The sequence below is a fragment of the Bos indicus x Bos taurus genome, chromosome 13 (genome assembly GCF_003369695.1).
Source record: "Bos indicus x Bos taurus breed Angus x Brahman F1 hybrid chromosome 13, Bos_hybrid_MaternalHap_v2.0, whole genome shotgun sequence".
Classification (NCBI taxonomy): Eukaryota; Metazoa; Chordata; class Mammalia; order Artiodactyla; family Bovidae; genus Bos; species Bos indicus x Bos taurus.
In genome coordinates, this window is record NC_040088.1 from 48,573,633 (window position 1) to 48,586,800 (window position 13,168).

At 43.9% G+C, this 13,168-nt stretch overlaps 1 protein-coding gene across 2 annotated transcripts in view; it reads left to right on the forward strand.

Annotated features, from left to right (window-relative positions):
- The window catches only part of SVIL (supervillin), a 255,948-nt gene that overhangs the window by 54,785 nt on the left and 187,995 nt on the right, over positions 1 to 13,168 (forward strand). For both annotated transcript variants that reach the window (XM_027559758.1, XM_027559759.1), the window contains exon 3: positions 10,841 to 10,941. The gene's annotated coding sequence lies outside the window, so the exon portion shown is untranslated. The remainder of the gene's footprint in view (positions 1 to 10,840; positions 10,942 to 13,168) is intronic.

Genomic DNA, 13,168 nt, shown 5'->3' on the forward strand with positions numbered 1-13,168 from the left:
GGCTGGAGGAATTCACAGGCAGACCTCGCTTTATTGCATTTCACAGATACTGTGCTTTTTACAAACCGAAGGTTTGTGGCAACCCTGTGTTAAGCAAGTCTATGGGTGCCTTTGTTTCCAACAGCATTTGCTCACTTCCTGTCTCTGTCACGTTTGGTAATTCCCACAATATTTCAGACGTTTTCGTTATTCTATTCGTTATGGTGATCTGTGATCAGTGGTCTTAGGTGTTACTCCTGTGACGAGCTGAAGGCTCAAATGATGGTTAACATTTTTTAGCAAGAAAGTATTTTTTAGTTAAAGTATGTATACTTTTTTCAACCTAATGCTATTGCACACTTTATAGACTAGAGTATAATGTAAATATAACTTTTACGTGGACTGGGAAAGCAAAACCTCGTGTAGCTCACTGTATTGTAATGTTCGCTGTGTTACAGTGGGCTGTGTGTTGTTCTGAGCATCGTCTTCAGGCTAAATCATGGCTCACAGGTGCACTACTCTGAATGCCGCTAAGTGCTGTGACTTAGAAGATAAAGACCTGTGAGACACGCTGCTAAATTCACAGCAGCCTTTCACCATCACTTACTATACACAACTGCTGGTGTGGGGCGGATCAGAGGCAATATTGGTGTTGTAAAGGGTTGGTGTTGCTCATACTTGAAGCTCTTGAGACCCATGTCTGTAACAGACACCCAGGAGGTAAGAGAGAGGAGGAGAGGGTGGCCCGGGGTCCACCAGGGCCCATTGCCTCCTTACCTACCATGAGAGCTGATGGGCACATATGCCCAATGGTGTACATCAGCCCCTAGTGTCTATTTTTCTTATCAAATACTATTTGTTTTTATATTGTTCATTTAGGGAAAAAAAGAGTAAGGCCTATCATAGTCATCTTACTTTCATGAAAACATGCACATGTAAAGCAAAGACTGATAGAAAGTATCTGCCCTCACTAGTTGGTGAATCTCAAAGGTCTGTGGCATCCAGGAGACTGAAGAGGGGTCATGACATGGTGGTTGCTTAGAACCCACTGCTGTGCTGGGGAGACCCCACGTGCCTTCCACAGAGCCTGTGATTCCAGAAAGGGTCTTAGCTCTGTTTTTGCTGTGGCAGCTGCACATCTAGGGTCCCTCCTCTAGCTGCCTGGAAAGGGTGCTCATGTCGGGGTTTCAGGTGTGTTCAGGTTTAAGGGCACTTGGAGAATGTCAGACCTTTTGCGGTACACTTTGGAATGTTGAAATGTTGCATCCTGTTTTGCAACTTGGCATATTGTATGTTTTGTCATTATACTTACAAACATATATATGTATGTGTATGTGATATATGTGTGTATATTTATACACGTGTATATATATCCATATATACATGTGTGTATGTGTGTGTTTGTTTCATTCAGAAATATTAAGGTGGCTCTTACTATATGTCTTAAGGCCGTTGTAACAGAATTCCATAGACTAAGTGCCTTAAACAACAAACCATTTATTTCTCACAGTTCTAGAGGCGTTGAAGTCCAAGATCTAGTAGCCAGCAGATTGAGTTCCAAGTGAGGGCTCCCTTCCTGGTTTGCAGACAGACACCTTCTTGCTATGTTCTCACATGGAGAGGAGCAGAGAGAGAAAGGGTCTCCCTGTCTTTTCTGTAAGGACACAGATACCATCATGAGGGTCCCACCTTCATAACCTAATCACCCCAAAGGCCCCACCTCCAAATACCATCGCATTGGAGATTAGCATTTCAACAGATTGATTTTGGTGAACACATAGCTCTGTATTTGGATGCTGTGTGTGTGTGTGTGTGTGTGTTCAGTTATGTCCAACTGTTTATCATACTCATGAGCACATATATCTATCAAACAGCAAGCTGAGTTTTTTTTTCAGAGTTTGTTTGCATATTTTGTGGTTGCTCTTAGGCAAGTAGTAGGAGACACTAAAGAATTTGAAAAAAATTATATAGGAGAGAACTTAAAATTGAGAATTCGGCCCATTAACTTAATGTTTCTACTTGCAGTTGTGGGCGATATGTACATCTTTTGAATTGTGAGGCAGAACACCTCCCAGGATTTTATAGGAGCCTATTTGGAAATGCACGAGGACTGGGCCTTTTAGGAACCTGTGCTGTAGTGAGATACATGGGAAGCCCACTGGTGGCAGCGGAAAGCCCACAAAGTGGGAAGGTGTCCCCAAGGGCAGAGGGGAGGTGGCCTTTCTGGGTGTCACTAGGGAGGGTTGTGTGCTTATTTTAGCTCGCTCTCCTTCATGTGTCCCCACGTCAGCTGCTATTTTGACTGTGGACATCTTCCTGCAGCTGGTTGTGTGCTGGCTGCCAGACGCCCTCCCAGGAGAGCGAGCTGCCCTGTGCTCACTGGTTCCCATCCGTCAATCCACATCCATTCGAGCAATGAACTGTGGCTGTGAAATGCTACAAACATACAGGATTAAAGGCCTCTTGTAACAATGCTCAGTCCATTTTCGAGAAAAAAAATACAACATTCTCTTGGTTAAGAGAAGTAGAGGGAAAAAGGTTGGCACATTCAAATTGTACCTCAAAATGCGTTTAATATAGCCTCATTTAGTGAAAGCGACCAACATTTACTTAGTACAAAAAAATCCAGTATTTAGGAAAATACTCAATGCTCTATGGGTGTTATCCTAATGTGTAAATATACTACAAGCATAATGGTTCAGGATCACAAAATCTCTGATAAATTACTTGACACATAAAATGGACCATTGTTGGCACTCTAAAAATGGTCTATGATTTATTTATGCAAGCTTTCTGTACCCTGCCTCACCTCCATATTACAATGAAGCCAGGCAGCCTTGATGTCCTGAGAGTGGTCCCATGCGCTTTCTAAAGGTGGTGGGGGTGCCGGTGGTCTCTGAAGGAAGTCCCTCCCGCTCAGCATCTTTGCGGCCCCACCTCCCTCCTGTGGCACCTCCCCTTGTTGTCATTTCTCCCCTGCCTCCAACCTCAGCTTCTGCACATGCCACTGCGGTCACTTACTAATGGTTTTTCCATCAACTTGTGAGCTCCTGAAATTGATGCTAACAGAATGTCACCTTGGCTTGGCCACCGGTATCTGGAGGCTGATGAAATGGAGCTGTCCCCACACTGTCACAGACCCACAGAGATGTATGTCAGTTATCATGGGGCCTGTCAGTAGATACCTTCTATTAATAGGAATGTGATTTTGCTGACTTGGAGATGGTTTTTTTACTTTTTATATTTTTAAATTTTTATTTTTAATTTTTTTGGCCATGCTGGGTCTTGGTGAACACGGGCTTGTCCAATTGTGACGTGGCATGTGGGATCTTAGTTCCCTGACCAGAAGTTGAACCCGTGCCCTCTGCATTGGAAGGAGGGTTCTTAACCACTGGACCGCCCAGGAAGTCCTAAGATACTTATTTTTTATAAATGTTCAAATAAGTTAAATGATTATTTTAAAATTATTACCATTACTACTATTGCTGTAGCTAATCTAACCCATGATGGTTGAGAATGACACATAAAGGTCATGGTGGTTTCGTCACTACGTCATATCCAACTCTTTTCGACCCCACAGACTGTAGCCCGCCAGGCTCCTCTGTCCATGGGATTTCCCAGGGAAGCATACTGGAGTGGGTTGCCATTTTTTTCTCCAGGGGATCTTCCCGACCCAGGGAGCGATCCTGTGTGGCAGGCAGATTCTTTACCACTGAGCCACCAGGGAAGCCCCCTGAACCATAGTAGTTGTTTGTAATCTGGTCTTTAGCATGAACTGAGCAAGAAAGGTCCCTAAGACAGGAGGGCAGCAGCCAGGGGAGCCTCACAGGAGGTGGGGGCCTCTGAACTGAATTCAGGAAAGTGTCTTGAGGTTTGTTTGGTTGCTGGGGTGGAGGTAGGGGAGGAAGTGCCCAGTGCTCTGGGAAAATGTCAAGATCCTCCTTTCCCTGCTCTCAGCATCCAGGGAGAGAAAGAGTAAGTAGCCAGAGAGAAAGTTGGATCTGGGGAAGCCTCATCTCTCGGGTCTGTAAGGGGGACTCTTGGATGCCCAGTGAGGGGCAAGGCTCTGCTAAATGCCCTGGACCCAGAGGCACCTGACTCTGTGCTCCTTAGGTAGGCACCATTGGCCCTCCATGTCCACGGGTTCTGCATCCCTGGATTCAACCAACTGCAGATCAAAGATATTGGGGGAAAAGAAATTCCAGAAAGTTCTAAAAAGCAAAACTTGAATTTGGTGCATACTGGCAACTATTTACAAAGCATTTACATTTTATTAGGTATTATAAATCTTCTAGAAAGGATTTAAAATATATGAGAGGATATGCATAGATTATATGTAAATGCTAAACCAAACTTTTCTGTTTTCTAAATTAAAAAATTTTAATTGCAGTATAGTTGATTTACAATGTTGTGCTAATTTCTGCTGTATAGCAGAGTGATTCAGATATACATATATACATTCTTTTTTAGATATTCTTTTCCATTATGGCTTATCATAGAATATTGAATATGGCTCTCTGTGTTGTATAGAAGGACCTTGTTGTTTATCCATTCTATAAGTAATAGCCTACATCTGCTAACCCCAACTTCCCACTCCATCCCTTCCCTAACCTCCCTCTTGGCAACTACCACTTTGTTCCCTATGTCTGAGACTTTCTATTTCCTAGATAAGTTCTTTGGGCTATATTCTAGGTTTCACATATAAGTAATATATAGTATTTCTCTTTGTCTGATGTACTTCACTTAGTATGATGAACTGTAGGTTCATCCATGTTACTGCAAATGGCATTACTTCATTCTTTTTTATGGTTGAGTAGTATTCTATTGTATGTATGTACCACATCTATTACCACACTACGTTCTATAAGGCATTTGAACATCCATGGGTATTGTTATCCAAGGGGATCAGAACCAATCCCCTTCAAATACCAAAGGACGACTGTAACATGTGACCACAACTCACTGAAATATCCCTTTCCTATGGGCACCTCCACTGTACCTCTTGTTAAACCCAAGTCTTTTGAAGCCTTCAGATACAAGTCTGCCTTTCTCTGCCATAGTCTCCCCTCCAGTTGCAACTGGTCTAGAATTACTGACAAAATCTTGTCAGAGTTTTTGCATAGAGATAATCATCTGCAAGTTCAGTGACAGTTTATTTTCCACCAGTAAGAAATGCTTTAGAAGGATGGAAAGAGTGTTGGAGAGACTGGACAAGCCCCCTGGGTCTGACCTTGAGTTTGGGTGCCTCTTCCTGCTGCAATGAAACCGTATTGATTTTCCCAGTGTCCCCTTCTCCTTTGAAATTCTTTCTGCTTTTATATAGGCTTGACTAGTTTAATTAAACTTCAACGTGTCACTTAGTCTGGATCCTGGCCTGACTGTGGATTTGCTCTTTTTTTTCCCCCCAAGTTATCATGAGTGCATTGAAACCGATATATTGTTTTGTTTTCCTCCTGATGCTATATTCTGAAGTTTTATTATCTTGTGACTGAGGTTTTCCCTTTGTCTTTGGACAAACCAGATTCTGAGATTGAAAGCATCTCAGGTACAGGCCCTTCAGTCTCCTTCTTGGTCCTTGGGCTCACCATCTCCACTGGAAGTTTACTTCTTTCTTGCACCCTGATGTGGAGACCCAAGGGGATCCCTCTGTACATGCACGTTTGAGAACCCTGGCTCTAGAGGGTCCCAGAGGATGTGGACCACGGACAGAGGGACGAGGTTGTCCTCTCCTGCCCTTGCCTCTTGGCTTCTTTTGGTTTTCTTGGCCTTGTTTTCTTTTTGAAATGTTTTTGTTTTCCTTTCTTTGTAGGGTCTCCTTCCTAAAGCAGGTCCTTCCTCCCTAGTGTAGTCCATAGAGGAGGAGGCTCAGGAGATGAGAGGCTTTTGTTGGTCTAGGCCAGTTCCCAAGGCTCCAGGGCTTTTTAGTAATAAACAGATTTGTGGGGGAGGAAGGAAGGAAAATTTTTTTTGGCGGGGGGAGCACAAAAAACAGCCCTCTAAAACCCAGGGGTTGGGCTGTGTTTACCACAGCCGTCTTTGTGGCCTCAGATCAAGAGTTCACGGCTGTCTGAAACTCCCCAGCAGGGGTGACAGTGTTTCTTGCTTTGTGGGAACTTCGCATGGTAGAGGCCCCTTTGCCCCCTCGTCCCCACAAGGCTCATTTCCTTGTAAGTTGCCTCTGCCGGGGCTTCTGCAGATAAAGCCCATTCTCCCTACATGAGAGGGAGGCTCTGACACCAAGCCTCCCACATGCTTCCAGAGACTGGATCCTGACACCAGCTGTGTCCTTTAGGATGCTGGCGTGTCGTTGGCTGCTGTCCAGTTCAGGGCTGCCTGTGCTTGAGGGAACCGTTTTCCAAGATGATGCTTTCAAAAAGTGATACAAGGGCGGCGTCCCTGGGGGCTCAGTGATAAAAAGTCCACAGGCCAAGGCAGGAGACACAGGTCTGATCCCTGATCTGGGAGGATGCCACATGCCTCGAAGCAGCTAAGCCCATGAGCCATAACTGCTGAGCCTGTGCTCTGGAGCCTGGGAGCCCACATGTCGCAACTGCCAGAGCCCATGGACCCTGGATTCTGTGCTCCACAGTGAGAGAGGCAACCATGATAAGAAGCCCACACACCACAACTGGAGAGTAGCTCCTGCTTGCCGCAACAAAGACCCAGCACAGCCACTTAAAAAAAGAAAGGTGACACAAGCAAGCACTGCCTGGACATGAGGAGGATAGAGGAAGAGGCGCCTATTTCACCCTGAAAATCACAGGCTTCCCAAAGGCCCTCTGTCTGAACCACTAACCAACGAGCCATTAGCCAGCTAACAGACCTAGGGCTTTCCTCTCCGGCCCTGCTTGTTTCTGGGACCCTTCTCGCAGGCTGAGTCATCGGAATGCCACATGGGCAGCCAGCCTTTTGAGGGTGAGGAAGTGTATTTCCAGGCAAGTCATCCTGTACACTAATAACTAGCAACAAGGAGAACCACCCAGGAAAGTGTAGCTTCCCTCTGTCCTACTCTGTTGCTTTTCCAGTGCGGGTGGGGTTTTCCCTCTTTCCCCAGCCTTTGAAGGAAAATGAATGTTGGAGAATTTCTCTGCATGCAGTCAATGGCACAGACCAAGTTCTAGTCAGTCCCTCAGTCCAGATGCCTGACATGCGTTACCCTGGTCTCAGCTTCTTCACCAGACTCCCTCTTTCTCTAAGGACCTGGGCCTTAGTCAGTTCCCTCTGGTTGCACATGTTTGACTTTTTCATAAGTTCCAACCCATCCTCCTCTGTCTTCCTTTGTTACAAGGCTTCTGTCCCAGAGCCCCCTTATTTGGGTCTGTTGTAAATGTGTGTTGTAAAAAGGACTCATGTTTACTCAAGATCGCTCTGCCTTTTTTTTTTCCCTAGAAAGGAAAGTTGCTGTCATCAGAAAAGCCAGCAACCTGGGGCAAAGGTAGACTCAGGTCCTTAGGCCAACTCTGGAGATTCTGCTCAGCCATGACAGTTTTTAAAGGGCGAAAGGGGAAAGAATCTCAATGACTCATCCAAAAGGAGGGTGGGCTCTGTGTCCTTCTCCACTGTGCCACTGTGTGCACACTGGCTGTGTGTTACTACACTACCCAAGTGATCTGCCTGCAGCCTTGCTAAGGGAGCTGTTGGAGCTAGAGAGCTAATATCATTTCTTAACTACTTAATTTTAATGCTTATGCTTTAGTCTAGGAAAAAGAATCAACAGGTTAGACAAGGCAGGCATGGGGTAACTCAGTGGTAAAGAATCTGCTTGCCAGTGCAGGTGTTGTGGGTTTGATCCCTGGTCTAGGAATATCCCCTGGAGTAGGAAATGGCAACCCACTCCAGTATTCTTGCCTGGAGAATCCCATGGACAGAGGAGCCTGGCAGGCTACAGTCTATGAGGTTGCTAAGAGTCTGACATGATTGAGCACACATGTGAGGGGCCTATTCAGGAAAGCATAAGTCAGGAGTTACGTTAGCTTGCCTGGTGATCTCATTCCTATAATTAGATTCTTTTAAGGTGAGAGGGGAACAGAAATGGGCCAACAGGAAAGGGGCAAAAGAGCCGCTTTCACAACCTGCCTCAAACCAGAATTCTTGGACCATGCTCTCCGGCAGGTGGCCTGTGGGCCCTGCTCTCTGCTCAGGTTCTTGTCTATGGGAGTGGTGTCCATGCCTTCTGGATTTAGGGCACCAGATTAGGGGAGCACTTATAGAGACAGGTGTCCTGAATAAAGTGGCACTGGCAAGCATGCTTCCTCTTGACACAGCGGTTCCAGGTGAATCTGTACAGGTAGAAAATAAGCTACGGGCTTCTCAGCTGATGTTGACAGAGCAGTGGGCATTCTTCTTCTGGGGGCTGAACTGCCCATGTAACCTGTCCTCGGGACCTAGTTTTTCCTTATGGTGCTTGGTGTTCATGCAGACATTGAGAAGCTCCATCCTGGGCCAGGCTACCTGGATGGCAGCCGCCCATACCAGAAGGCACCGCAGCTGCGTTGTCTTCCAGGCCATGCTTGTGCCTGAGAGAAGAGTTGTGGTCAGAGGAGCAAGGAATGTGAGAATGCGGGAGGAGACAGCTTGGCTTTTGGACCAAATGTCAGATTTCATCATGAGAGAAAAATCAGAGCTTTGCACATAGAAACAGTTTTATTCACCAAGTTTAAGATAGAGGAGGAAGATGTATTTTTGTCTTGTTTTTGCTTTTCTTTTTAAAAAAGTTTTATTTATTTTATTGAAGAATAGTTGATTTGCAAGGTTGTAGTAGTTTCAGGTATACGGCCAAGTTGTTCATATACATGTGTATATATGTGTGTGTGTGTGTGTGTATACACGTATGCATGTATATGTATTCTTTTTCAAATTCTTTTCCCTTATAAGTTATTACCAGATACTGAGAATAGTTCCCTGTGCCATACAGTTAGGTGGTCTTGATTATCTATTTTATGTATAGTGGTGTGTATATGTTAATCCCAAGCTCCTAATTTATCCCTCCCCCCAACCTTTCACCTTTGATAACCATAAGTTTGTTTTCAACATCTATGGGTATATTGTAAACAAGTTCACCAGCATCATTTTTCAGATTCTACATGTAAGTGTTATCATATGGTATTTGTCTTCCACTTTATAACTGAGTTCACTTAGTATGATAATCTCTAGGTCCATCCATGTTTTAGCGTACTGTGGGTTAGCAAGCAGGGGTGGTAGGAGCATAGATAAAGGTTAAGTTGTGAACTCTCCCCCCAAAAAAAGAGTAGAAATTTATGCTTGTGAGACACAAGTGACCAGTGCTAAGTTATATGAAAGATCGTGGAAGTACTGATATAATGCAAAAGACTTCAGCCTCGAAGGAAGTGGGTCTCAGAGGAAAACACTTAGGTAGATGGGAGAATGCACGTTATTCTAAGTACAGTGTGGAGAAGGCAAGGTGACAGGACAAGGAGGGAAGCCAACTAGCCAGATAGACAAGGTTATGCGAGAAGTAAAGAGGAATGGGTAAGATGAATTCTTGGAAACTGCAAACAGTTTGGCCCTTAAAGGGCTTCAGGGTAGGAGCATCATGTTTGAAAAGATTAGTCAGGTAGTATTAATGACTTTTAAAAAGAAAAGAATGAAAAAACATGAAGGTTTGGTGCTACATAGAAAGTTAGTGCAGGAACCCACTGATAAAAGAGATGGAACAGAAAGAAGTGGAAAGGAGAATGGCATTGAAACATGTATAATATAATATATGAAACAAGTCGCCAGTCCAGGTTCGATGCACGATACTGGATGCTTGGGGCTGGTGCAGTGGGACGACCCAGAGGGATGGTATGAGGAGGGAGGAGGGTTCAGGATGGGGAACACATGTATACCTGTGGTGGATTCATTTCGATATATGGCAAAACCAATACAATATTGTAAAGTTAAAAAATAAAATTAAAAAAAGAGAGAAAAGGATCCTACCTCAGAGAAACACAAGTTTCTGAAGAGAGAGGACAAAGACAAAGAGAAGTAGTTTAATGGTTAAAAGAAAAAATTTGTTGTAGTTTGGATTCTAATCTGGCTTTGGCATTTAAAACCAGATGAATTATGTTGGGCCAGCTATTTCGCATCTCTCTGCCTAGATTCCTTGTCTGCAAAATGGGGATAAGAATAGTATCATGCAAGGTAATTGTGAAGGACTTTTAAAGTGCTTTACATGTATTAGGGCTTTACCAACCTGATAGCTCGGTTGGTAAAGAATCTGCCTGCAATGCAGGAGACCCTGGTTTGATCCCTGGGTTAGGAAGATCCCCTGGGGAAGGGAAAGGCTACCCACTCCAGTATTCTGGCCTGGAGAATCCCACAGACTGTATAGCCCATGGGGTCACAAAGAGTCGGGTACTGCTTAGCCACTTTACTCACTTTACCATCCATGTTGCCGCCACGTGTCATTATTTCATTCTTTTTATAGCTGAGTAGTATTCCACTGTATATTACCACATCTTCTTTATCCGTTCATCTGTCAATGGACGCTTAGGTTGTTTCTATGTCCTGACTATCATAAATAGTGCTGCTATGAACATCAGGATTCACGTATCTTTTCCAATTAGAGTTTTCTCCAGATATATGCCCAGGAGTGGCATCACTGGATTGTATGGTAGCTCTCTAAAGAATGTATTTTTAATTGAGTATTTTTAATAAGAGCTTTAAAAAGATACTCTAACCACTGCCTATAATTTGTAATCACCACTGTAGATGAATAATTGAAAGGAGAAAAGCTCTTTAGAAGCAGAAAATGAATCACAGCCGTGTACTTTGCCTTGCTCATACATGTGGTTCTTAGGTTGTTGGCTGTTTTCTTTCTTAGATTTCAGAGTAGAAACTTTTCTTGCTCCTTTTGCAGGAAGACTTCGAGTAGATGAGCTGGAAGACTGGGAGAGCTGAGACAGGAAGATTTTGAGGTCATTCTCCATCTGAAGCTATGATTTAAACATCAGCATTACGGTCAGTATTTAGAGAGAAATAGAACCATTCTGAGGTTATATACACATCATTGGTTTTGCCTGAAATTCTGAGAATATGATAAAGGACGTTGTGAGGGGTGAGTTTGTTTCAATCACATTCAACAAAGCAGAGCTCTGAGAAAAGTAAAGGTATCTCAGTGATAAGTTGTGGGACCACAAACATCCAGGGGGAGAACCATTCTGACACAGTAGCCGTGTGTTCCAGTGTGTAAAAGAAAAGCCAAGTTTAATATATTGGAGTTTCCTTTTTGAACTGGGCTGTGGACATGACAAAGCTTTTATGGACTCTGAGTTAGACTTTTAGTGTGTGTGTATTTTTTTTTTTTAAGTCTTTATTTTTTTAAGTCTTTATTGAATTAGTTGCAATATTGCTTCCGTTTAATGGTTTGTTTCTTTGGCCTTGAGGCATGTGGATCTTAGCTGCCCAACCAGGGTTTGAACCTGCACCCCCTGCGTTGGAAGGCAAAGTCCCAACCACTGGACCACCAGCAAAGTCCCTGAGTTAAGACTCTTTAGAGGAAGGTGGGGCCAGGCATTGCAAGGGCAACAGAAGCATCTTTCTGGGGACTGTGCTGTCTGTCCTGTTGCTCTGGGGCAGGATTTCTCAAAATGTGTTCCATAGAACACACTTCTCTAAGCTATTAACGCACTGAGGACAGGGCCGTGAAGATGGGTCTGTGCTACAGTGAGTTTGAAAAACATTCAATAACCTTCCTTCCTAAAGAGTCTCAGAAATGGTTGAGTCTTGTGACTCTCCATGGGCGTGTGGTTGGCAAGGCTCACCGGAGTCCCGTGGAGCTCTTACACGGCATCCTAAGTCCAATGTTTATGTGTTCATTAAGTATGTATTAACACCTGCCACGTCCATGTTAGATGCTAAAAATACAGCAGTAAATGAGATCAGCAGGGCTCGTGTATAGGTAGCAAGATAAGAAGTAAATAAGAGCAATTATTTTTTTCCTCTTTTTAAAAAAATTTTTTTAATTGGAGTATAGTTGCTTTACAATGTTGTGTTCATTTCTGCTGTGCAGCAAAGTGAATCAGTTATAGGTATACATATATTCCCTCTTTTTTGGATTTCCTTCCCATTTAGGTCATCATAGAACATTAAGTAGAGCTCCCTGGGCTATATAGTAGGTTCTCCTTAGTTACCTATTTTATATATAGTATAAATATAATAGTGTATATATGTCGGTCCCAGTCTCCCGATTCATTCCACCACTCCTTCCCCCCTTGGTGTCTGTACATTTGTTCCGTACATCTGTGTCTCTATTTCTGCTTTGCAAATGGGTTCATCTGTACCATTTTTTAGATTCCACACATATGTGTTAATATAGCAGATGTTTAAGAGAATGGTCTCAGGAGTGAGGGGCCTGGGTTTGAATCCTAAGTACGCCACTTACAAACCGCATGACCTTGAACAAGACACTTAACCTCTCTTTCAATGTTGACATCTATAAAATGGTGATAATAGCATCTACCTAGTGAGGTTGTTGTGAGGATTAAAATGATGAATCCATGCTGGCAAATACTAAACCTTGTGCAAGTGTGATCACAATGAAGGATAATGGCTGAGTGTGTTGACACGTGTGTGACACGTGTCTGGGGAGGAGGCGGTGGTGGAGTGGGGACTTGGAATAGGGCGGTCCAGCTCTGCCTTGAAGCAGAGACCTGTAAAGAGGAGCAGCATTGAGCCGTGGAGACGGTACAGGGAGCGAACACAGAGGGAACACAGCTGCACACGGGCCTGTCTCATGCACAGGGAGAAGGGATGAGGCAGAGGGTGAGAAGGTTAGATAGCATTACAGATTCAGTGGACACGAATTTGGGCAAACTCCAGGAGACAGTGGAGGACAGAGGAGCCCGCCTGGCATGCTGCAGTCTACGGGACTGCAAAGAGTCAGACACGACTTAGCAAACGAACAACAACAACGACGACAGTGGTCTCATGCAGAGAAATCTGGACGTGTGTTGTGCATACTAATTTGGTTCACAAATTCTAACACCTCTTTAAGATTAAATAAACAACAACAAACTAGACTCAAAGCAGACTTCTTCAACCTAAAAAGAGCACCTGTGAGAACCCCACAGCTAACTTCATACTTAATTGTAAAGGACTGAAATCTTTCCACCTAAGATCTAGATCAGCTTCAGAAAAGTTGTGGGATACAAGAGCATTATGTCTAATGGAACAATGTAGATGCCTT